The 27,487-nt window shown below is 43.7% G+C and overlaps 1 protein-coding gene across 2 annotated transcripts in view; it reads left to right on the plus strand.

Moving 5' to 3' along the window:
• GNG2 (G protein subunit gamma 2) overlaps positions 1-27,487 on the plus strand; it is an 87,115-nt gene that overhangs the window by 841 nt on the left and 58,787 nt on the right. The window lies entirely within an intron of this gene.

Here is a 27,487-nt window from a genome sequence, read left to right on the forward strand (position 1 = left end):
ATATTTAAACAGTCATGTGGGCTTTGATTGTGTTTGGAGTATAGTGTGTACCATTGTGCTGGCTTTGGGAGGGGGGGAAGGGTGTTAAATGGTGAAGCTAAAAATCTGTTCTCCATAAATGTATATTTATTTATTTTTTTAAAGCCATTCGTTAATACAATAAACCCACTGTATTTCTGTTACATTTTTGTAATAGCTGTTTTTAAACAGATAAGATGCATGCATTTTTATTTTAGCACATGATAGAGTGCAATGTGTGTGTATGTGTATATGTATATGTATATGTATGTGTGTATATATATATATATATATATATATATATATATATATATATATATATATATATATATATATATATATATATATTGTGTGTGTGTGTGTGTGTGTATATATAAAATATAATTAGTTGAATTGTATTCTTCATTTTCAAAAAGGCAATCAAAATCAGCAAATACAATATAATAATAATAAAGCTACAAATAAAATAACAATATATAAAATAACAAAGTAATAGAACAATAATTAATAAATAAAGCTACAAATAAAAAAAATATATATACAATATCAAAGCAATAGAACAATAATGAATAAATGAATTAATAAAATAACAAAATAATAAATATATTTAATAAAAATAATGAAGTGACAACATAATAAAAAAGAAAAATCAGCAACTGAACTGTGTGCTTTAAACCTCTCTTATCTTTGTACAGTACCCTGTACAGCATCATCTTTAAGCTATTTCAGTAGCGTTGTCATGGTAACTGTGAGCGGTGTCGCTGCATTTTAATTTATTACGGCAACAAGATGCATCCCCCTCCCTAACAGAAAAAAAAAAAAATCACAAGTATATTTATTATATTCGGTGATAGGCGCAGGGGAATATTATAGATATTTTAAATGAATCTGTAAAATTATCCACAGAAAATGAAGGGCTTTGTTAAGGGCTGCTTATTTTGCAATGCAAATGGTTGTAATTCATAGCAAGCAGATTTGAGTTTACCAAGGCCTAGTGAGTGAGAGGGTAAGGCTAAAGCTGGCCATTCACTATACAATCTGATTGCACAATCTCCTTTTAGATTTACCAAAACTATGTAATGCAAAGACAAACCTCACCAGCCCATTCAGTTCGTATCCAATCAGACAGGCCCTTGCACAACATAGGTGTTGGTAGATCTAAAGGAGAATTTACAATCAGATTTGTATAGAGTAAGATCACATCAGCGGCTGCGTTAGAATGATGTGCGGTAGGATCGAAGCAGTGCCGATTACTTTTTCCCTTTTTAAAAAAATAAAAACTTTATTTAAATGTCGCACAGTGACATTTCAACATTTTATTAAGTTCTATTGGGTGCAGCGTGGTGGTGGATTGCGTCGCACTGTGCTGAGAAAAAGTAGCGCATGCAGTGCTTTTTTTTTTTGGGGGCTGGAATAGCCTCCCAACGCAGTCCAACCACACCTGGTGTTAAAGAGGAAGTAAACTCTGATGGGTGTTACTTCCTATTTGTTTCCCTGCAAAGGTAAAGCATAATGGGCTACTATGCATCGCATAGTAGCCCATTATGTGACACTTACTAGGAGAAGCCCGCGATAGCCCCGTCTTCCTTGCTAGTAGTGAGCAGAGGCTTTCTGAGGCCTTAGGCAAAACTTGACATGGAGCCCCACTCATGCCCATGATGGGGAAAAATAATTCAAGGGCAAGAGCCTCTTCCCCACAACCCTGGCTGGTGGTTGTGGGGGTCTTCGGGCAGGGGGCTTATTTGGAATCTAAAACCCCCTTTTAACAAGGTGGCCTCCAGATCCTGCTCTTTAATAGCTAAGGGGCGTGGGGCCATCAGGTGATGTCAACTGGTGAACCCGCCCCTTGTGACGTCATTGACTGAGGGCATGCTGGGTCATTGACATCACAAGGGGTGGGGTCACCGATATTCACTGGTTGTTAGGGATGCTGGCGTCTCCGCTCCTGAGTCCAGGCTCTTAACGCTGCCTGAGCACAGCAGCGTTAAGGTCCCCTGTCCCTCAAAACTGGGGTAATGCATTGGGGAAGTTAGTCGGCCGTGAGGCCCCTGTGAGTGCGAGGCCTTAGGCGACCGCCTAATTAAAGAGCCGCCTCTGGTAGCCAGTGTATATTCTTCACCCCTCTTCCTTCCAAGGCCACGAATTCTGGCTCTGTGACTGGCCGGAGTTGCGTGATGTCACGTGACGTCACTCCCGCGCATGCGCAGGGGAGCCGCCTTTAACGGCATGACCCGAGATAGAAACGATACAGCGTGCCCTTTTTAACTCCGGTGCCAATGCACAGAAGAAATCGCAGTATGGTGATTTTCAAATGTCTCCTAGGAGATATTACAAGCACCTACAATCTAGGCTTACAATCTAGGCCTTAATCTAGGCTTACCTGTAGGTAAAAGTGGTTGTAAAGGGTTTACAACCACTTTAACAGGCCCTAAAAACGTGCACTTGACATGTTTTGTCTTAGTAAATAAGTCCTATTTTTAAGGCGTGTTCAGCAAATTAATTTTGTCCCTTTGCCATGTTCCCAGATATCTTGTTGATTTTATTTTCTTTAATTAATTTTCATAAATTTGCATTTTAACATGATTGGATAGAATCATGTGTGGGCATGTATTATTTAATATACATAATTTAACCACTTCCAGACCGCCGCATGTATATGTACGTTGGCAGAATGGCACGTACAGGCACATATCGGCGTACCTGTACGTCTCTGCCTAGACGTGGGTCGGGGGTCCGATCGGAACCCCCCCGCTACATGTGGCGGTCAGATTCCCGTGGGGAGCGATCCGGGACGAGGGCGCGGCTATTCGTTTCTAGCCGCCCCCTCGCGATCGCTCCCCGGAGCTGAAGAACGGGGAGAGCCGTATGTAAACACGGCTTCCCCGTTCTTCACTGTGGCGCTGCATCGATCGAGTGATCCCTTTTATAGGGAGACTTGATCAATGACATCAGTCCTACAGCCACACCCCCCTACAGTTGTAAACACACACTAGGTGAACCCTAACTCCTACAGCGCCCCCTGTGGTTAACTCCCAAACTGCAACTGTCATTTTCACAATAACCAATGCCATTTAAATGCATTTTTTGCTGTGAAAATGACAATGGTCCCAAAAATGTGTCAAAATTGTCCGAAGTGTCCGCCATAATGTCGCAGTCACGAAAAAAATCACTGATCGCCGCCATTAGTAGTAAAAAAAATAAAATAATAATAAAACTATCCCCTATTTTGTAAACGCTATAAATTTTGCGCAAACCAATAGATAAACGCTTATTGCGATTTTTTTATTTATTTTTTTTATTTTTTTTTTACCAAAAATAGGTAGAAGAATACGTATCGGCCTAAACTGAGGAAAAGTTATTTTTTTATATATGTTTTTGAGGGATATTTATTATAGCAAAAATTAAAAAATATTTCATTTTTTTTCAAAATTGTCGCTCTATTTTTGTTTATAGCGCAAAAAATAAAAACCGCAGAGGTGATCAAATACCACCAAAAGAAAGCTCTATTTGTGGGGAAAAAAAAAACGCCAATTTTGTTTGGGAGCCACGTCGCACGACCGCGCAATTGTCTGTTAAAGCGACGCAGTGCCGAATTGTAAAAACCCCTTGGGTCATTTAAGCAGCATATTGGTCCGGTCCTTAAGTGGTTAATAGTGATAATGATATTTTTTTTTTTTTATTTCTGGTCAAGGCAGAGCAATTCTTTCCACAAATAATAATAATAAAAATAATTTATTATTATTATACAGGATTTATATAGCGCCAACAGTTTGCGTAGCACTTTACAACGTGAGGGCAGACATTAGAGTTGCAATACAATTTAATACAGGAGGAATCAGAGAGCCCTGATCATTAGAGCTTACAATCTAAAAGGGAGGGTCATGTATCGAAAGATGCAATATATCCTCATTCATAAAACGTAGCGTGTAAATAACCTCGGTGGACAAAGGCAGCGGCGGAAGCTGCTGAATCCACATACAGCGCCCCTGTAAAACACTTAACTGTCGCCACGCTAAAACCGCCTTGCGTAGGATTTTCTCATAAATTTGGCCGATTGGCCGGATCATTTTAAAATGTGGTTTGAAAAAAAAAAATATTAATCCTCTTAGTAACCATCTGGTCCTTGTTTGGAATTAAATCATTCAATTAGAAATTTGGTAGAGAAAACAGCTGTGTCAGCTTCTAGAGCACACCAATGAATTAAAACATCTCTCATCTCCCCTAGACTATACGCTTAAAGGGGCTTTGTCATGATGCAAAATACTTGTGTGATTAGGCTCTGGTAGAAGCTGTTTGCACTGCCATGTAGCAAAAAAAAAAAATGTAAATGACGTTGTGTTTACCGGGATTACAAATATAACCAAGGTCACAAAAGGAATGAAGGTGGACGCTTCAGTAAATGTACAAGTCTACATGAATACATTTTATTATGGCATGCTGTATCATTTATTTCAGAAAAGTAACAACTTGAGGCTCGGTTCACACCTATGCGTTTTGCAGAAACGCACTACAGTCCATTTAACCACTTAAGGACCTGACCAATATGCTGCTACATGACCCAAGGGGTTTTTACAATTCGGCACTGCGTCGCTTTAACAGACAATTGCGCGCTCGTGCGACGTGGCTCCCAAACAAAATTGGCGTCCTTTTTTCCCCACAAATAGAGCTTTCTTTTGGTGGTATTTGATCACCTCTGCGGTTTTTGTTTTTTGCGCTATAAACAAAAATAGAGCGACAATTTTGAAAAAAATGCAATATTTTTTACTTTTTGCTGTAATAAATATCCCCCAAAAACATATATAAAAATATATTTTTTTCTCAGTTTAGGCCGATACGTATTCTTCTACCTATTTTTGGTAAAAAAAAATCGCAATAAGCGTTTATCGATTGGTTTGCGCAAAATTTATAGCGTTTACAAAATAGGGGATAGTTTTATTGCATTTTTTTTTTTTTTTTTTTTTTTTTTTTTTTTTTACTACTAATGTCGGCGATCAGCGATTTTTTTTCGTGGCTGCAACATTATGGCGGACACTTCGGACAATTTTGACACATTTTTGGGACCATTGTCATTTTCACAGCAAAAAATGCATTTAAATTGCATTGTTTATTGTGAAAATGACAGTTGCAGTTTGGGAGTTAACCACAGGGGGGGCGCTGTAGGATTTAGTGTTCACCTAGTGTGTGTTTACAACTGTAGGGGGGTGTGGCTGTAGGACTGACGTCATCGATCGAGTCTCCCTATAAAAGGGATGACTCGATCGATGCAGCGCCATAGTGAAGCACGGCGAAGCCGTGTTTACATACGGCTCTCCCCGTTCTTCAGCTCCGGGGAGCGATCGCGACGGAGCGGCTAGAAACGAATAGCCGCGCCGTCGTCCCGGATCGCTTCCCGAGGGAATCCGACCGCCGCGTGTAGGGGGGGGGGGTCCCGATCGGACCCACGTCTAGGCAGGGACGTACAGGTACGCCAATGTGCCTGTACGTGCCATTCTGCCGACGTATATCTACATGCGGCGGTCGGGAAGCGGTTAACATGGTTTTCTATGGGACATGTTCACATCTGTGCTTTTTTTTTTTCAGCTGCTGCGTTTTTGGAAAGGGTCAGGGACTTTTGGTTCAATAGACTTCAATGGAGAAGCTGCAGAAAAGCACGTAAAGCATTTTTGCTGAAATTTGCATTTTGTATTTTTTTTAATCCACCCAACAAATTGGCCAAAAAAAAGCATAAAAACAAAAACACAAATGCATCAAAAACGCTTGTGCTAAAACATACCACAAAAAGCACTGCAGAAACAGATCAATAGAAAACAGCATAGGTGTGAACCAAGCCTTAAGGTTCCTTTCACACTTATACGACTTGTTTCATGATTTGGGACTGCAAAAATCGCATTAAACAAGTCATTCTCCATGATTTTCATATTAGTACAATTTTAAGTCATGCAAACTTCAAAATAGTCCCTGCACTACTTTTTTTCTGAAGTCGGATCAAAGTCTGATCCCCGTATTAATGGATCCGACTTTGGCATGCTACTTATGCTCTGATGAACGCCACGCCAATTTATTTTATTTTTTTTAAACCGGCATGGGTTCCCCCTCCAAGAGCATACCAGGCCCTTCGGTCTGATATGGATTTTAAGGGGAACCCCCACGCCGAAAAAACGGCGTGGAGGTTCCCCCATAATATATACTAGACCCTTATCCGAGCACGCAGCCCAGCAGGACAAAGAAGGGAGTGGGGATGAGCATGTACCAGGCCGCATGCCCTTAACATTGGGGGGGGGGGGGGTGAATAAGCACCAAGATTTGGTATGGAAACACGTCAGCTTTTACCCCGCTTGCTGTGGCATGCATTTTGTGTGTTTTTTTTTATCTTACAATAAAAGCAATTTATTTTTGGAGTGCAGCAGTCCAGAACGTTTTCCCTTCATTTTGCATCATTCTATGCATTGCCACCACCCGTGGCTTTGGATCTGGTGAGGAAACCCTTGATTGTATCCTGGAGCAGTGATTAATTCTTTTCATGGGGGGGGGGGGGGGAGGGTGCTCCCATGTTGATGAGGACAAGGGCCTCTTCCCAACAACCCTGGTCCTTGGTTGTCAGGGTCTGCAGGTAGGGGGCTTATCGGAATCTGGTAGCCCCCTTTAATAAGGGGGCCCCAGGTTCCTGGTTCCCTCACCCTATGTGAATGAGTATGGGGTACATTGTACCCCTACCCATTCACCTGGGAAAAAAAGTGCCAACAATAAAACACACTACACAAGTTTTTAAAGTAATTTAAATAGCGCCGCTTTACTGCCGATGGCGCAACGTCCCAGTGTGAAAGTAGCCTAAGTGATGTGCCAGGCACATGACCAAACAGATGCAAGCAGCCAATCAAATATAGTACTTGCTCAATATGGATTAAATAAATTAGAATTATGCATAGCCATAGATATAAATAAAGTGATTTGTGCAACAGCAGGTACTACTTGCACAAATCACTTTATTTAGGATATCTATGGCTATGCAGAATTATCATTTATTTAATCCATGTTGAGCAAGTACTATACATTTTGGCTGCTTGACACTGTCTGGCAGTTGGAAGTGGAACCTGGCACACATCATGATGCAATGCAACAACAATATACACATGATACACGGTAGGTACCTGGCCTCACCTGCTGCTGCAGTGTGTGCTGCTGCCTGAGCCTGGCTTTGGGGTTCCCGGTTACCTTAATTGCAACTTAGTCTCCTCTCTGTCCAGGCTGTCCTTCCACAGAAACCACACGCCTGACGTGATGGGTGACGTCACGTCACTCACCGACCCGCTCGGGGAAGAGATGAAGGCGCGCAGAGGAGGGTAGGTGGAGCTTTAGGCTCCGCCTATGCTAGCTGGTTAGCCGAATGAAGTCATTCTGGCCGGTCACACTTTTAACCAAGCATGGGGGCGCCTGTCACACTTGGCTCCTTTATGCTGCCAGACACAGAGACAGCTGAGCTCATTATTTTAGAATGTGAAGATGTGCCGTGCCGCCGCCGGGGCTTGCGGGAGGCGGCCACAGCCGTAGGAGGATGGGTGGGAATCGTTTTAAGCCCCTATAGGGCCGATGGCACTTCCCATGGCTGAATGCCATGTAGATATTATACACTGACACACTTTGTCTACGGCGGCGGCGGTCAAAAAAAAAAAGACTCAGTCAGTTTTGCGCCCTGTACTCAGGGCCGGCGCTGGCGCTGTAAGGCAAGTGCCCATGTTGCCTTGCGCTAGCGCCGGCCCTGCTGACTGCAACGAGAACTAGGAGGATGTAAGCGCCACACTGGCCGTGTACTGTAAAAAAAATAAAACAGTATCCAGTACAAATCTACTAATCTAATAATAACAGAGTCTGCCTATGGTGGGAATGTATTTTTTTAAACTACTAATTCTACTGCTGTAATAAACATGACAGTGTTTTATCTGCTACTGTTCATATTATATTTATTACTGTTTAAGAGAAAGCTATGGCGTTAAGTTTATGAGTAATGCAGAGGTTAAGAACCAGTTAGACTATTCATTTTTCGGGTGTAATAAATGTAATTTTCAAGTGTAATAGGAAACACATGGGATAAAAGCTATTGGTGCCAAAAATGTGTGTACTAGAATTTCTGGCGCCAAAAAAGTACTGGTTTGGAACACAGACTCAATTCGGCTCCCAACCGCTTCATCCCTGCTTTTTTTGCTAATGTGGTGTTTTGTTGGCGGGGAAAGGCCTTATGGTGACCATACAGGCTTTGATAATTGATTAATTTCTTTTCATAGTTGGTAAGTTTGAGTAAAGACTTCAGTCTTTGTGGGTGGACGAGTGTGTATGTATTTATGTCTCTAGAGCAGGGATATGCAATTAGCGGACCTCCAGATGTTGCAAAACTACAAATCCCATCATGCCTCTGCCTCTGGGTGTCATGCTCGTGGCTGTCAGAGCCTTGCTATGCCTCATGGGAATTGTAGTTCTGCAACAGCTGGAGGTCCGCTAATTGCATATCCCCGCTCTAGAGCATGTGTGTGCTCCTTCTCCATCAGAGCTGCCGATTCCAGCATTCTGGCATTATCCTTGTCTGTCCACCTGCAAGGCAGTTGATTGTGGCCAGACTCTAGGTGGATACCAAACCTGATATAAGCCAGCCAAGCCTGCAGTGTCTTGCTTGTGATATTGCATTTGTAACCCTTTTTCCAAGCTACCTGTTTGTCTGCTCTGCTTATTGGATTTCCCTGTGTATGACCTCGGACCGGATGTCGACTATTCTCTGAACTCTGCCTGCCTTTTACCTGGACTATAATTGAACCACTCAGCCTGTCTACCACCTGCAAGTACCTGTTTTGCGTTGTTCAGTTTGAGCATGCCCCAGGCGTGATGGCCAGGCACTATAGCATTGTGTATAAGTCCTGGGGGCAACCAAGTACCGGTTGGCCTGCTTGCCTTATGGGAAAGGGGGCTGCTATAGGTGAAGAACACAGAAGCCATCTATAGTGTCTGACCCCCTTTGTTAGGGGTAAGCGTGACACTACCATTTCTCATATGCCTGTATATGGAGTTCGCTTAGAACTATCAATACTCCCTGCTGACACCACCAACTGTGGAAGGGAGTTCCACATCCTTACTAACAGTAAAGAACCCCCTACTTTGTTTAAGATTTAACCGATTCTAGTCCAACTTCATTGAGTGGCCTTGTGTCTTATTAGGTGCCCTAAAACTGAATCGTTTTCTCCCTACGGTAGAGTCACAGTTTAGATATTTGTATATTGCAATCCTCCCTTCTGTCCAATTGATCTCTCCCAATAGGAATAATCGACAACATAACCAATCAATATGCCACGCATGGAAAAGTGGAATTCTATCAACAGTTGGAAAATGTGATCGTATGTTACCCATTGTATTTCTGTTTCTACCATGCAGCCTTATAATCCCATCGCTCAAAATTCAGTTGAATTTAGGAGCAAGGCTGGCCATAGATGGAGCAAATTTTGCTTGATTCCCCCATCAACACAGTGTTAATGGGGGAATCCTTCCCATGGAGCCATTGGGTTCTCCTGGCCGGGTGGGGCAGGGAAAGCCATCCCCGCTGGGAAAATACAGAGATTATTGCTAGGGGCTGTAGCCCCTAGCAATAATCGCATGAAAATCTGGCAAGCTGGTTGAACCCAAGTTGATCAATCGATCTACTTGGGTACATTGAGCCTTGCCCATACATGGTTCGAATCTTTGCTGGTTCCTGCTATACCGGCCAACATTCGAACTGTCTATTGCCAGTTTTAATCATCTCAGTTCTGCCGATTGATGCAAAACAATAATTTTCATTTCTAGGCTCAGTTTGAACAAAATAGAACCTAAACGGAGTCTAAATCAAACAGAAGAGAAATTATGGCTAATTAATCAGTTTCTGATTCGATCATTTTGATAATAAAATTGGGGGTGTCACCTAGGACAAGGTCATACAGTGCCCAGGGCAAGGATGCAGAATTTTGCCCCCCCCTCTATTAATACATGCCATAGAATGGGTGTATTACCCTGCATCCACTTTTTGCCCCCTGTGCTTTACTGCGCCCAGAGCAACTTTCCCTCCTACCCACCCCTTGTCCTGGCCCTGCTGCCACCATTATAATTATGTAATTCTGATATGAAGACGTCTCATTACTCTGCTTTCTTGGAAGTAGATTTGCCATTCTATGAGTTTGGCTACATCTGTATGCCTGAGCTTTTCATGCAGTGTGTGACTCTTCCATGCATTATTACCATTCGTCCCTATGGAAGATGTGCTTTTCTGGCATTATTATCTTTCTGTATAGGATTTATATATAGCGACAACATATTGTGCAGTGTTTTACAAAATTAGGGAAGACCGTACAATACTATTCAATACAGGAGGGTTTACAGGGCCCTGCTCACGAGAGCTTACAATCTAATTTTGCACCAAAGCTGCTACAAGCAAGTTTTTTTTTTTGTTTTGTTAATACATGGTAGCAAAATTTAATTGACGTGAGATCAGTTGAGTCAGTGTATACTGTTTTATACAATCCAATTCAAACACTTTCGAGGGAAGGGCTTCACCAAATCAACTCTTGCCCTAAGATTTATTCAAGGGAGACTGTGTAACGGTCACCACCGTTTATGACCTTCCACCCCATCCACGACAGCTCATCGACACTCCAACCAACAGGACCCGATCCATATAAATTCCCCAGAACCAAGACGAGACAAACAGCTCTGTACTCGGTCCAAATGTAAAGATACTTTAATGGTTTCTTCTCAGCTTTTTATACAGTACAAGGCATTAAAGCAACAATGAGATCTCCACCCCGCTAATCACACACTAAGGCTAATTACTAAACATTCCTTAATTAACAGCATAACAAACAAAACCCCATCACACACTGAGTTCCCTAGGCAGACGTTCCGTCTCCGCATACAGCTTGACACCTATTCACACCTCTGAGCATCAATAGGCTGTAGACAGTGTTATCACACATAAACAGTATTTAGCATGCATAGTTAGAGTTCTGGGAGCAGATCTGGGTTAACACCTTTACACAAGGACAATGGAATGTCTTCCAGGCCCTGACTCAATTAGCATGTCACTAGTCAGGGCTAATCATAGAATGAGTCACTATTGACTGGTTGGGCCAACATCTTGCAGTATCTCAAAATCCTGCAATACGAACTATCAGTGATGTCCTATCTCATGTAATACATGAATTATGATTCACTTGCCACCCCATGCCCAAAAGGCACAGGGTGGACTCAGACCCAAGAGTTATCAGTGACGTAGTATCCCCTATCCTCACAAAGTCTCTGGGTGTCCCGGGTCATTCCGTTACAGACTGTACCTGTAAACAATGAAGAATTTTAATCGATCCAGAAATTTCAGGGAGTGTTCATGTGTTTTAAGTGATGGTACCCAGAGCAGACCCTTTCCTTCCTTCCCCCCTACCAGCAACACAGTCATTAATGGACCGAATTTCGGCTGGTTCAGCAGGGTCCAGCCGAGATTTGATCCATCTATGGGAAGGCTGATTGTATCCATTAATCAACTTGGGTACAACCAGCATGTTGGATTTTTTTAAGCATGCAATTATTGCCAGCGGATATAGCAGCTAGCAGTAATCACTGTATTCTCTCAGCAGGGATGGCTACCTGCGCCCCTTCACCAGGAGACAATGGCTCTGCTTTGATTCCCCCATCAATGCTGACTGTGGTTGCAGGAAAGAAAATCGCATAATCTATGACCTGCTTAAAAATGATGAAAAGTAAACCTTCAGTACCCAACCAGTGAGGAACCATTATACTCTCCTTTCTGCCAGCCCATGTCTCCTACCTTGCCTCCATTCCACTGCTGCAGTCACCATAAGTGTTTGCTCACTGTGGGCCTTTCCTTCAACCCCTTTGTCCATACAGGACCCAGCAGTGACGTAGCCAGAGCCGCTGATAGGGGGGGACCACCAGCCCTCCTGTAGGGGGCCCTGGCACACAGAGGGACCCAGACAGCAGGAGGGTTGGTGGAGAACAATGCCCTCTGTGTCTCTCACCCAGGTTTCTCCCCCTCTGCCGGCTTTTAGCTGCTGGGTGGGAGACATGGAAGGATATTGAACCAGGCCAGTCGCCACTGAGCTGCTTCCCCCTGCCTGCGAGGGGGTTGTGTTTGGAGGAGGGATTTGTGGGAATGTGTCCTAGGAGAGGGATTGAAGAAAGAAGATTTGTGCTGGGAGGGGAGATGCGGTGATTGTGTACCAGGAGCCGATGAGGGAATTCGGAGCTAATATGAGGGATTGGGGGAATTGTGCAGGCAGAGGAGATTTGTACTAGGAGGGGGAATCAGGGTGGCATTTTTGTCCATTAATAATGTATTTTTTTTGTGAAAATATTGTATAGAATACCATCAGGGGTGTGTGTGTGTGTGTGTGTGTGTGTGGGGCGAGGGGGGCCATTAGGTAGGCTGTACAGGGCCTCATTATTCCTAACAGCGGCCCTGGACGTAGCGACCCAGTGATGTAATCACAGCATGCAGCTAGGAGCAAAGCTCTGACACTCCAGGAAGTGTCAAACACAGGTTCTGAGGATAATTTCATGCAGATGAGGCTGGGTTTACACTACTTTCATCCTACTTTGCTCTGCTACATTGGTCCTACATCGGTCCTACATCCATCCTACTTTCATTAACAGGATACTACTTTGGTCCGACTTCAATGATATTCAATGGGTTGAAGTAGGATCAATGTAGGACCAAAAGTAGTACAGGGAGCATTTTCAAAGTCGGACCGACTTGTGTAGGACCAGTTAAGACAGCTCTCATAGGGAAACATTGATTTTCACACGTCATGCTACATGAGCTCCCAATGTAGGACCATTTGTCGGACAAGTGTGAACCCAGCCTAAGGCTGGGTTCACACTACTACACTACTTTCATCCTACTTTGCTCTGTGTTCAATGTTTCCCTATGAGAGCGTCTTGTAGCGTCCTACACAAGTCGGTCCGACTTTGAAAATGTTCCCTGTACTTCTTTTGGTCCTACATTGATCCTACTTCAGGCCCATTGAATATCATTGAAGTCGGACCAAAGTAGTATCCTGTTCATGAAAGTAGGATGGATGTAGGACCAATTTAGGATAAATGTAGGACCAATGTAGCAGAGCAAAGTAGGATGAAAGTAGTGTAGTAGTGTGAACCCAGCCTAAGGCACCAAGTGGGTTTAATTAGCGCCTTAATCAGCCACAGAACCTGTGTAATTAATATGTGTCCGGTTTTAAAGGGATGAGATGGCAACCCTAGTTTCCGTGTCCAATTACATGCAGCCATTGAGATTCATCCATCCGTGCCGTATATAGCATGGATGAAGGAATCTGTTAGTTTACGGCCAACTTACTTCCTACGTGTTCTATAATTACGGTCAAACACTTGACTTTCCTTTCGAAAAAAAAATGTATTTTTATTTTTTAATAAATGGCCCAACAGTCAGCGGAAGGAACTGCTCCTCTATCCATATCGGCCAATGGGAACACAAAAGCAGCTCCAAGCTGGTTGACGGAGGTTGATCGCAGTTCAGCCTCCCAAACTGAAACCAACCTTAGCCAGAAGAGTTCAGAGAACAAGGCTGCTTATTAAAAATTACTAGCAGAGTCTCTAGGTGAGAAACTTTGCAACGGATTCACAAGTGCCAAATATCATAGTAAAAATGGATTTTCCAAATGAAACCTGCACTTTGGGAAATGCAAAGGCTGACCTCACAAATGCGCTTCTGGAAGAACGATCAAACATTCCCATAGACACACTCCTAAACCTTGTGGACGGCCTTCCCAGAAGAGGTGAAGCTGGTATAGCTGCAAAGGGTGGTCCAACTCAATATTGAACCCTACGGACTAAGAATGGGATGCCATTAACGTCCATGTGCGTGTAAAGGCAGGTGTCTCAATACTTTTGGTAATATAGTGTATTTAAAGGGTAACTCGTGGGTGGAAAAAATAGCGAATAAAGAAATGTTTTTATAGCGTATACAATTGCGACACAAGTCTTAGGCCCCTTTCACATTGAGGCGTTTTTCATGCGGTACAGCGCTGCTATACCGCATGAAAAAACCTGCCCTGTAACCCTTTTTCGGCCACTAGTGGGGGTTAAAACCTCACCGCTAGCGCCTGAATATCGCGGTAAATACGACAGTATAGCGGCGCTACAAATGGCGCGGCTATACCGTCACCGCGGCTCCACGCCTCAATGTGAAAGCAGCCTTAGGCCCCTTTCACATTGAGGCGTTTTTCATGCGGTACAGCGCTAAAAATAGCGCTGCTATACCGCATGAAAAAACATGCCCTGTAGTGTTCAATGTGAAAGCCCGAAGGCTTTCACATTGAAGCGGTGCGCTAGCAGGAGCGCTCCAAAAGTCCTGCTGGCCGCATCTTTACCGCGGTATAGGAGCGATGTGTTCACCGCTCCTATACCGCGCCTTCCCTCAACAAAAGTGGAGTTACGCTTTAAAATTCATTGAAACATTGAGATCAGCTTCAAATTCTTCTAGTGTACGGCCAGCTTCATCCTTGAACTGTATACAGGAGAGTTCTACTTTGTTGCAGGTAAACTGATGTCCTGGGAACACCAATTGCTGAGCAATGTGAATGCGAAGGGTCATCTGGCAGAATCATGTGTCTAGAGAGGCTGAAGAAGATTCATAGAACCAGGCTGTAATGGATTATATGGAGGGAGTGGACCTGCGGTGTTTACTGGCTGATATTTCTTCTACAATGTGGCTAGCGGGTTGACAAAGACTGGAAATGCCTAATTTACCAATGCCACCAGGAGAGCGGGTAACATCTCTCCCTTATGTGCCCATATTATCAAATGAAACATATTCTTCCTGCACTGCTATTCCTGTATTCAAGCAGCTGTTGCTGTGCTGGAAGAGACACGCTATGAGTCATCAGCAGACTCAGCTTGCTTGGCCCTAGCTCTTGCCTATATAATGATATTACATCCCAATAAAGACATCTTAGACTGATGAATAAAGATGGGATATTTAAAGGGACATCATGACGGCCCGTACATATTTTGAAATATTATAGTAACTTGGGTTTGAAACTTAAAGGGGTTCTAAAGGTTTGATTTTGATTTTCTAAATCGGTTCCTTTAAGCTAGTGCATTGTTGGGTCACTTACCTTTCCCTTCGATTTCCCTTCTAAGGGTCAGATCCACATAGATCGGCACCGGCGCAGCGTATCTAAGATACGCTACGCCGCCGTAACTTACTTGGCTTTGTTTCAAATCCACAACGAATTTGCGCCGTAAGTTACGGCAGCATAGTGTATCTCTGGCGGCAGAATTCAAATCGGCGATTAGGGGGCGTGATTCATTTAAATGAAGCACGTCCCCGCGCCAAATGAACTGCGCATGCTCCGTTTCTAAATTTCCCGCCGTGCATTGCGCGAAATGACGTCGCAAGGACGTCATTTTTTAAACTTAGGCTTGACTTGCGTCCATCCCGATTCACGGACGACTTGCGCAAAAAAATGAAAAAATTCTAATTTCGACGCGGGAACGACGGCCATACTTAACATGGCAAATCTAACTATACGCTGCAAAAAAGAAGCTTTAACTATACGCCGGAAAAAGCCGACTAGAGACGACGTAAGAGAATGCGACGGCCGCGCGTACGTTCGTGGATCGTCGGAAATAGCTAATTTGCATACCCGACGCGGAAAACGATGTGAACTCCACCCAGCGGACGCCGAAGTATTGCATCTACGATCCAAAGGCGTACGCCTGTCGGATCAAACCCAGATGCCGTCGTATCTTGGTTTGAGGATTCAAACTAAAGATACGACGCAGGAAATTTGAAAGTACGCCGGCGTATCAGTAGATACGCCGGCGTACTCTCACTGTGGATCTGGCCCTAAATGTTTTTTTTCTTTGTCTGAATTTATCACTTCCTGTTTCTCCTCAGTAAGCTTGCCCCCATCATCCATGGGGGTTAGTCAGCCAGAACAGCTTACTGAGGAGGAACAGTAAGTGAGAAATTCAGACAAAGAAAACAAAACATTTAGAAGGGAAAATCATGTAGAATGCATATCGGCCTAAACTGATAAAAAAAAAATAATAATAATAATTCAATTGGGATATTTATTATAGCAAAAAGTAAAAGATAATGTTTTTTTTTTAAATTGTCGCTCTTCTTTTGTTTATATCGCAAAAAATAAAAACCACAGAGGTGATTAAAAGAAAGCTCTATTTGTGGGGGGGGCGTACATTTTGTGTGAGTTCAACGACGCACGACCGCGCAATTTTCAGTTAAAGTGACGCAGTGGCCTTTGGAAAATTTGGCTCGGTCATTGAGCAGCCAAATCTTCCGGGGCTGAAGTGGTTAAAGGGACAGTGTAAAAAAAAAAAGGAAAATAAATAAAAATTTAATGCGTCCGGTCCCTCCGTGCTCGTGCGCAGAAGCGATCGCATACATAAGTCGTGCCAGCATATGTAAAAGGTGTTAAAACTACACATGTGAGGTATCGCCATGATTGGTATTCTTCTATTTTATGAAAACATTTTGCTGATGATCTCACGTTGGATAAGATACAAAGGGGTTTCTTTACTAAGAGCCGTTCACACTGGGGCGACTCGTCAGGCGACTGACAAGTCGCGTCCCATTGTAGTCAATAGAACCGTTCTAATAGGAGCGACGCAAGTCGCTCCGACTTTGAAAAAGGTTCTTGTACGACATCGGGGGCAACTTGCATTGACTTCTATACAGAAGTCATTTTGCAAGTCGCCTCTGAAGTCGTCTTCAGGTCGCCTTGCCGAGTCGCCCCCGAAGTCGTGCCGCCCCAGTGTGAACCGGCTCTTAACCACTAGAGGCCCGCGCTATAGCCGAATGACGGCTACAGCGCGGACCTGAAAATCCAACTGGACGTCAATTGACGTCCGCCCCTTTTGGCGTTTCCCGAGCGTGCAGCGGGGAAACTCTGTGTTGGCCGTGTCCTTTGGACACAGCCAATCACAGATCGCGGCGAACGGCCAATCAGAGAGGCCGTTTGCTATGCGATCTGTGTGGCCAATAAGAGATGATCTCAAATGTAAATATTTGAGATCATTTCTCATTGCCGGCTCACACAGAGACAGCGTCATGTCTCTGGAGAGGAGACCGATCTGTGTCCCTTGTACATAGGGACACAGATCGGTCACCTCCCCCAGTCAGTCCCCTTCCCCCACAGTTAGAACACTATACAGGGAACATATTTAACCCCTTCCTCACCCCCTAGTTTTAACCCCTTCAATGCCACTCACATTTATACAGTAATTAGTGCATATTTTTATAGCACTGATCGCAGTGTAAATGTGAATGGCGCCAAAAATGTGTCCGCCATAATGTCGCCGTCCCAATAAAATTCGCAGATCGCCGCCATTTCTAGTAAAAAAAAAAATAATAAAAAAAAAACAATTCTGTCCCCTATTTTGTAGGCGCTATAACTTTTGCGCAAACCAGTCGCTTATTTCGATTTTTTTTTTTTTACCAAAAATATGTAGAATACGTATCGGCCTAAACTGAGAATTTTTTTTTTTTTTTAAATTGGGATATTTATTATAGCAACAAGTAAAAAATATTGTATTTTTTTCAAAATTGTCGCTCTTTTTTGTTTATAGCGCAAGAAATAAAAACCGCACAGGCGATCAAATACCACCAAAAGAAAGCTCTACTTGTGGGGGAAAAAAGGACGTCAATTTTGTTTGGGAGCCACGTCGCACGACCGCGCAATTGTCAGTTAAAGCGACGCAGTGCCGGAAGCTGAAATTTCACCTGGGCAGGAGGGGGGTATATGTGCCCAGTAAGCAAATGGTTAAGCTAGAGAGTGCAAAATCAGCCTCAAGTCTGCAGAAAAACCAATCGGCTTCCAGGTTTTATTGCCTAAGCTTAATTGAACAAGCTGATTGGCTCCCATGCACAGCTGCATCAGATTCTGAGTGCACCTGTTTTATAGTAAATCTCCCCCGCTGTGTAGATGGTCCAGGAAGAAGACTGAGCTGGAGAAAGTGCCCTCTGGGAGCTCTACTAATCCCTCTCCTCATTAAGATTAAACAGTCCTCCTCTGCAGATTGAGGCCTTGTCTCCCGATAAACGGCATCCAGGGACTTTGCTGTCATGTCTGCTTTGGACAGACAAGTTCACCTCAGATTTGGATGGCAGCTTTGCTCCAGCAAATTTCTGGGAGGACTAGAGACTGGAAAACAAGCAGAGCCGGAGGAGGCAAACTATGTGTGCTTCCAGCATTTAATTAGGGACGCATTTTCCCTTCTCTGTACGTTCTGCCTCTGTATGCATTACAAATGTGGCGAGAAGATTTGAACAGGGTGACAGACAGTTGTGACATCTGTCTTGTGTCACCAACCACATGTGAGAGTTTAGTGGCTCTGAGGAGGATGTTCTCTCTCGTTTGTAAAGCACCAAGACAGGCCACTCGTATGTGATAGACTTCTTATGTCTACAGTAGGGTGACCAGACATCCCCAGTTTCAGGGGACAGTCCCCTGATTGAGGACACTGTCCCCGGACACAGTCTGTCCCTGGTTTTGTCCCCAGATTGGATTTAATAGGGGGCAAGGGCAATTTCAATGACAGTCAGTGCAGAATTAAAATAAAAAAATTAGAATTACACACCCCCGCTCCGCCGTGCCTACTAGTTTAGTCGGTTGTATTTTTCCCATTATCTGTGCCCCTTTCTGATGATCGTGTGCTGGTCGGGGGGGAGGGATTATTTCTTCAGTTTCGGGCGCATGCCCATTCAGCTTCGCTCGCATGTTATTCTGCCTTGGCTCAAATCCTGGCCAGCCACCTGCCTATCTCCTTGCCTTCCCTGGCGGAGTGATCTTCCTCCGCTCCCCATCTAGTAGTAGCCGGGGCCGGGAGAGTAAGACTTGAGAGGCTGTGCGGCGGGCGGCGACGGGCAGAGAGTCGCTGATTGTTGCCATTACCAGTAAAGAAAAAATATGTCCCCGGATTTCATTTTAAAAATCTGGTCACCTTAGTCTACAGTGTGATCTCTTTGTCTTCTTTCCCAGTTCTCTACGTGTTCAACTGGGAGTTGTGGGTGTGCGTATCCACCTTTTGTGTGCGCCTTATTCTCCATAATATAAAAAAAATACAAATCTATTGGGGAAGGTGGAAGGCCCTTATAATGGCCATAGTAAGTGTGCAGACCAGGGAACGCAACACAAAGATATTGTTCTGTCTGTCTGTCTGTCTTTCTCTCTCGCTTTGTCAGATTCTGTGTGCTCCGGTTTTGGTAAATCGCCCCTATTGATTATTTTCTTTTCTTTAGCATTTGATATAGGTTTGGTATACATTTTCAGTTATTATTTAGACCCATTGAGGCCACATAGGTAGGTTTCGCCCTCTTTTTGTAAAAGTCAACATGTAGACTCTCATCTATAACCATTCCCCTGGGTGCAAGTGTGTATATATGCAGAGACACATCAGCACCCAGGAAAGTGGATACAGGTATATTCAAAGAAAGGGGTGTGATTAACGTATTGGATTCACCTTTTTTATGCTGTGTTTTATGCCAATTCACCCTGCTGCCTGGGCCCCCCTGCTGGCCCAGGCCATGTACAGGAGGACTGGTGGTACCCCCTTATCTATGACCCTGGTGGTGATGGTTGGCTGGCTTCAGCTGGTGCGCTTCTCTCTAAGGCCGGAATCACACTAGTGCGAATTTCAGCTCTCTTATCTCTGCAGAGAGATAAGAGAAGTGTTCAGCAGATTAGCAATGTTTTAGATGTGAATTTGGAGACCTGGGAGAAGTTACGGGTGAGAGGAGAGTGGGGGAGAAGTGTATTGAGCTGAATGAGAGAAATTCCTGAAGAGAACTGAACACATCTGCGAATCAGCTGCGTACCCATAGAAGATAATGGGCTTTTAATTTCGCACCTGAGCCGCACCGCAATGCCTAAAAGACGCACGCGGTTTTACTGCAATCGCACATATGTGAACCAGCCTCATTGAAAACAATGTATTTAGAAATGTTCTGCGTATTGGATGCAGTTTAAGCCGCACTCAATTCGCATAGGTGTGAACCTGGCCTAAAGGTGTTTCCATTTACTGTGCATTTACTGAATATGCATGAAAAGAAGTGTGCCTACTGAAGCCCCCCATCCATCACCAATGCTGATGTAGGGTGAGTGCGTTTGATGCCCAAAACATGTTGGCTGTATTCAGCTATGAATCCATTTTTTCATTAAATTACCTTGGACTCTTGGACGTTCTTATGGGATTGTATGTGTGTGTTTCTCAACCTTTCCTGTAGTTGTGTTGTGTGCTGCACCGAAGTCGGTGTTCTCAGTGACAATTTCAGTGACCCTTAGAAAATCTGAATTCATCACCCCATTTGTTCTTGTGTTTGAACTTTATGCCCGCGGGAGCAGGACGGATTGCCCGATTACATGACCACCGTGACTGGTTTTCACAGTGGTCACATGATCCAGAGCTCCTCTCGGCATCTCCTGATCGTTCACAGCTTGGTCACTGTGCTGGAAGTGTGGGATGAGTGCGTTCTCAGCACAAAAGCCTCGGCTGTCCATGTTCGCATCGTGTGGGCATGTGCAGCGTGTGGGCAAGTCTAGCCTCTTTGCTGCCGCAAGCATATGTGTATGTGGGTGGCAAGAGGTTAAAGTCCTGTGTACATAGGTTTTTGTTCATATCAGAACTGCTTTTCTCCACATACAAGTCAGCTTAACCACTTAAGGACCGGACCAATATGCTGCTAAATGACCCAAGGGGTTTTTACAATTCGGCACTGCATCGCTTTAACAGACAATTGCGCGGTCGTGCGACGTGGCTCCCAAACAAAACTAGCGTCCTTTTTTCCCCACAAATAGAGATTTCTTTTGGTGGTATTTGATCACCTCTGCGGTTTTTATTTGTTGCGCTATAAACAAAAACAGAGCGACAATTTTGAAAAAAAAACAATATTTTTTACTTTTTGCTATAATAAATATCCCCCAAAAACATATATAAAATTTTTGTTTTTCCTCAGTTTAGGCCGATACGTATTCTTCTACCTATTTTTGGTAAAAAAAAATCGCAATAAGCATTTATCGATTGGTTTGCGCAAAATTTATAGCGTTTATAAAATAGGGGATAGTTTTATTATTTATTTTTTTTACTACTAATGGCAGCGATCAGCGATTTTTTTTCGTGACTGCGACATTATGGCGGACACTTCGGACAATTTTGACACATTTTTGGGACCAAAAAATGCAAAAAATGCATTTAAATTGCATTGTTTATTGTGAAAATGACAGTTGCAGTTTGGGAGTTAACCACAGGGGGCGCTGTAGGAGTAAGAGTTCACCTAGTGTGTGTTTACAACTGTAGGGGGGTGTGGCTGTAGGACTGACGTCATCGATCGAGTCTCCCTATAAAAGGGATCACTTGATCGATGCAGCCGCCACAGTGAAGCACGGGGAAGCCGTGTTTACATACGGCTCTCCCCGTTCTTCAGCTCCGGGGAGCTGAAGAGGGCGGCTAGAAACGAATAGCCGCGCCCTCGTCCCGGATCGCTCCTGAAGCCACGGGAACCGCCGCATGTACCGGGGGGGGGGGGGGGTGGGGTCCCGATCTCAGGTAAGTCATTCATAATGAGCTCATTATGCCTTTGTCTTGCAGGGGCTTTTTAAAAAAAAAAAAAAACATTTTAAAGAGGGTTTACTTCCTCTTTAATGGTTCCTTGCATTGAGGTAAAAAACGTTTAAGCATTGATTTTGGTCCCTCGCCCCCTTTTTATTCTTACCTGAACCCTCATTCGATCCAGCGCTGTGCACGTCTATGGCTCTTCTCTTCCCTCACGTCTGGGTCTCACTGGCTTTGCTGGGGGAACCAGGAGCCATTGGTTCTCCATTCTGTCAATCAAAGCCAGTGATGAGGGAGCAGAGAGCGGGGCCAAGTTCTGCCGTCTGTGTCATTGGACACAGCAGCGGGGCTCAGGAGTTCCCCCATGGGAAGCCGCTTACTGTGGGGGCACTGGACAGAGGAGGAGGTTTGGGGCCACTGTACAATTCCATTGCACAGAGCAGGCAAGTATAGAGAAGTTTATTTAACTACTTCAGACCCGGGCCATAGTAAAAAGATGGCCTCAAGGTGGCTCTATAAATCTGGGAGGCTGTCTTTTTACGGTCTCGGGTCCTCCGGCCACTGGGTGGCGCGTCACCGCGATGCCGATGCGCGTGCCTGGCGGCCGCGATGTCCGGCAAGTACCCGCGATCGGCAGTTTTAGAGCAGGGACGTGGAGCTCTGTGTGTAAACACAGAGCTCCGCGTCCTGTCAGGGAGAGGAGACTGATGCTGTGTCCCTTGTACATAGGGACACAGGATCGGTCACCTCCCCCCACAGTAAGAATCACTCCCAGGATCCACATTTAACTCCTTCCTCGCCCCCTAGTGTTAACCCCTTCCCTGCCAGTCACATTTATACAGTAATCGGTGAGTTTTTATAGCGCTGTTCGCTGTATTAATGTGAATGGTCCCAGAAATGTGTCAAAAGTGTCCGATGTGTCCGCCATAATATCGCAGTCCTGACAAAATTTGCAGATCGCCGTATTACTAGTAAAAAAAAAAAAAAAATTCTGAATTCTATCCTCTATTTTGTAGCCACTATAACTTTTGCGCAAACCAATCACTATACGCTTATTGCGATTTTGTTTTATTTATTTTTTAACCAAAAATATGTATTATACATCTCGGCCTAAACTGAAAAAAAAAAATAGTTTTTTTTTTTTTTTTTTTTTAAATGTGATATTTATAATAGCAAAAAGTAAAACAATTGTGTTTTTTTTTTCCCGCTCTTTTTTTGTTTATAGCACAAAAAATAAAAACCGCAGAGGTGATCAAATACCACCAAAAGAAAGCTCTATTTTTGGGAAAAAAAGGACGTCAATTTTGTTTGGGAGGCACGTTGCACGACCGCGCAATTTTAATTTAAAGCGATACAGTGCTGAAAGCTGAAATTTCGCCTGGCCAGGAAAGGGGTATATGTGCCCAGTAAGCAAGTGGTTAAAAAAAAAAATTATAATAATCATTCTTTACACCCATAAGCCAATAATGGACTGTGAATGATCTCAGAATTGGCTCAAGCTGTTCTCAAATTCAAGTGGAATACACCTTAAAACAAGCTGCATTTGCCCAATAACCCAAGCTCAAAAACTATCAGCAGGGATAAAACATAAATAAGAATTCTAAGGTATGATTAATGTGTCGGAGACCAGAGATCGCATTTCCAGGGATAAAAGTTGTACACCTGGGACAGTTCCTGGTAAGGCTGGGTTCACACTACGGTTTTCCCGTCCGTCAGCCGCATACGATTTATATGAAAAAACGTATGCGGCTGAAACGGACGGGAACGTATGGAACCGCACACATGTGCGTTTTCCATTGACATTAATGTTAAAGGAAAACGTATGCGGTTGCCATACTGTTTTAAAAACGACCGCAAAACCGTGGTTGAACACGGTTTTGGGTACGTTTAAAAAACGTTTTGCCAGCAAATCGTACGCACCCGGATGCATCCGAGTGCATACGATTTGCAATGCATTCTCTATCTATACGTTTTCCCGTCCGGGCCCGTACGTTTTCAATACTGAAATCGTATGCGGCTGACGGACGGGAAAATCGTAGTGTGAACCCAGCCTTACTGGGACAGCTGGCTTATTCTTGTATCGGCAGAGCACACTCAGACACTGAAATAAAGTTATTGCAGAGATCCCCATAGACTGCCCATCTTTAATTGAATTAGTGTAAGTTTGGTTTCCTCTGAATACCTCTAAAGGACCCAGAAACTCAACCTTGGGCGGAGAAATCTAATTGGCTACTGGAAACAAAAAGATCATTGATATTTTAAGACTTGACACTTATAGGTAGATTCAGGTAGAGAAGCCTACACTTACGGCGGCGTAGCTTAGCGTGTTTAGGCTACGCCGCCGTAAGTTAGCTAGGCAAGTACATGATTCACAATGTACTTGCCTGCTAAGTTACGGCGGCGTAGCCTAAAGCGGGCGTAAGGGGGGCGTGTTTTATGTTAATAAGGCTTGACCTTACCTTTCTGACGCTTTCTTTTACTGCGCATGCGCCGGGCGCCTACATTTCCCAGTGTACATTGCGGCTAAGTTCGCCGCACGGGCCTATTGATTTGACGTGGACGTTAACGATGTAAATCGCTATTCGCGGACGACTTGCGCAAACAACGTAAAATTTTCGAATCTCGAAGCGGGAACGGCGGCCATACTTTAACATTACTATTCCATCTAAAAGATGGAATAACTTTAGGCCTGATAATGCCTTACGGAAACGGCGTAAATGTACTGCGGCTGCCGGGCGTACGTTCGTGAATCGTCGGATCTACTGATTTGCATATTCTACGCCGACCGCAATGGAAGCGCCACCTAGCGGCCATCCGAAATATTGCAACCTAAGATAGGACAGCGCATATGTATCTCTGATTGAGCATACACTTAAACATAAGTCGGCGTAGATTCTGAGTTAGGTCGGCTTATCTACTGATAAGCCGGCCTAACTCTTTCTGAATCTACCTATTAAAGTAGACCATTCTATTTCTTAAAGCTCATCTCTGGGGAAAGCTAACAACCTACCAATACCCATTCACATATATTTAAAGCGGAGTTCCACCCAAAAATGGAACTTCTGCTTTTCAAACCCCCCCTCCCGTGTCACATTTGGTACCTTTCAGGGGGGAGCAGATACCTGTGTAAAACAGGTATTTTGCTCCCACGTCCGGGCATAGATATCTGAGCCACCAACGGATATCTACGCCACTTACGGCGCATTCTCTGTCCCCCCTGCTGTCTTCTGGGAGACACATAGATCCCAGAAGACAGCAGGGACCAGTGGCACAGCGCGAGTTGCGCATGCGCAGTAGGGAACCAGGAAGTGAACTCACAAGGCTTCCTGATTCCCCTACCGAAGATTGTGGCGCTTCTAACCAAGAGCCGAGTGATGGATCAGCTTCGGGTGCCGACACCGCAGGCACCATGGACAGGTAAGTGTCCTTATTTTAAAAATCAGCAGCTGCAGTATTTGTAGCTGCTGACATTTCTTATGCCGCATACACACGGTCGTAATTGCCGACAACAAATGTTCGATGTGAGCGGACGGATATTCTGACCGTGTGCAGGCTCCATTGGACATTTGCTGTCGGAATTTCCGACAACAAATGTTTGAGAGCTGGTTCTCAATTTTTCCGACAACAAAAGTTCTTGTCAGAAATTCCGATAGTCCTGTATGCAATTCTGACACACAAAAATCCTACGCATGCTCGGAATAAATTTGACACATGCTTGGAATCATTGAACTTTTCTTGGCTCGTCGTAGTGTTGTACGTCACCGCGTTCTTGACGTTCGAAATTTCCGACAACATTTGTGTGACCGTGTGTAGGAAACACAAGTTTGAGTCAACGATTCGTCTGAAAAAAATCCACGGTTTTGTTTTCTGGAATGTCCGATCGTGTGTGTACGCGGCATAAAGGTGTTTTTGACATGAATTTTTCACCACATGTCGGTAACAACCTATGCAATCAATACATACAAAGAAACCAAAACAAATAAGTTCACAAATGAAGTTATGTGTAATAAAATGAAGTGACACAGTCAAAAACTATTGAACAAATGAAAAAATGGAGTCGCAAAAAGACATGGCAAGCCAAGACACCAGCTAAAATCTATCAATAATTAGAAAGCAATCCTGCCTCTTGTCAGTGCAAATTAATTTCAGCTGATTCAGTCTCAACTGATGGCCTATAAAAAGGTGTTTCATTACCAAAGTGTCACACAAGAAATAGCTCATGATTGATAAAAGCAAAGAGCTCTCTGAAGACCTTTGCAACCTTATTGTTGCAAAACATACTGATGGCATTGGTTATAGAAGGATTTCTAAACTTCTGTTCCAGTGAGCACCATTGGAGCCATAATCCAGAAGTGGAAAGAACATAATTTCACCATTAACCGGCCACGACCAGGTGCTCCTCGCAAAGATTTCTGTGAAAATAATTATCAAAAGAGTTGACCAAGAGCCAAAGAACACTTTTGGAGAGCTTCAGAAAGACGTGGAATTCGCTGGTACAATTGTTTCATAGAAAACAATAAGTAATGCACCCAACCGCCATGGCCTGTATGCACGCTCACCACGCAAGACTCCATTGCTGAGGAAAAAGCATTTGGAAGCTGGATTAAAGTTTGCTGCACAACATTTAGACAAGCCTGTGAAATATTGGGAGAATATAGTCTGGTCAGATGAGACCAACATTGAACTCTTTGGATGCCATAATACACATCATGTTTGGAGGTCAAATGACATCACCCCAAAAACACCCCCATACCAACAGTGAAGTTTGGAGGTGGGAACACCATGGTGTGGGGCTGTTTTTCAGCACACGGTACTGGCAAACTTCACTGAAGGAAGGAAGGATGAATGAAAAAAATGTACCAAGACATTCTTGATAAAAATCTGCTGCCCTCTACCAGGATGATGAAGATAAAAACGAGGGAGGACATTTCAGCAAGACAATCATCCCAAACACAAAGCCAAGGAAATTCCCAATTGGTTTGAAAGAAAGAGAAAATAAAGCTGCTGGAATGGCACAGCCAATCACCTGACTTGAATCCAATAGAAAATCTATGGAAAGAACTAAAGATCAGAGTTCATAGAAGAGGCCCACGGAACCTTCAAGACTTTTAATGTGGAAGAATTGGCCAAAATCACACCTGAGCAACGCATGTGACTAGTTTCTCTATACAGGAGGCATCTTGAAGATGTCATTACCAACAAAGGATTTTGTACCAAGTATTAAATACATTTTAGTTAGCGTGTTCAACACTTTTTTTTTCTGTGTCATTTCATTTTATTACACGTTTCTGAACTTATTTGTTTTGGTCTTTTTTCTATGTATGGATTGCACACTGCACAGAGCAGATAAGTAAGTATAACAGTTTTTATTTTTTTATTTTAAAGGAAGCTTCAATGGCTATTTAATCTTCCTGTTGCGTTTGTATAAAATGACTGATTTGCCACCGGTGAATGTTTGGTAAAAGTCACATTTACTGCTTTATAAATAAGTCTCTAAGAGCTACTGAGAAGTTCTGTCTGTCCAGAAGAGTTCTTAAAAACCTAAATTTGGGGGCTGAGGAATTTCTGGAGTTTATCTAAGGCATTGTAACGTACCATCTGGAGGCGTTCTAGCTGTAAACACCATCTATATGGCCTGCGGTTGTGAAAAGTCTTTATTATGATGAATGAGCCCACGGCTTGTATTTATGTTACAGAAGCGCGGTTTTTGCCTTTTACGGATCCTCTTTTCTAAACAGCCGTTTTTATTATAAAACATCTGCTGGCCGTTCGGGAGGGGAGTCCTTTTCACTGAAAGACCCACTCCGGGAAACGTGAAAATTCCACACTGCAGGAGATAAATTGTTCAGTTAGGTCT

Source organism: Rana temporaria, chromosome 13, assembly GCF_905171775.1.
Source record: "Rana temporaria chromosome 13, aRanTem1.1, whole genome shotgun sequence".
Lineage (NCBI taxonomy): Eukaryota > Metazoa > Chordata > Amphibia > Anura > Ranidae > Rana > Rana temporaria.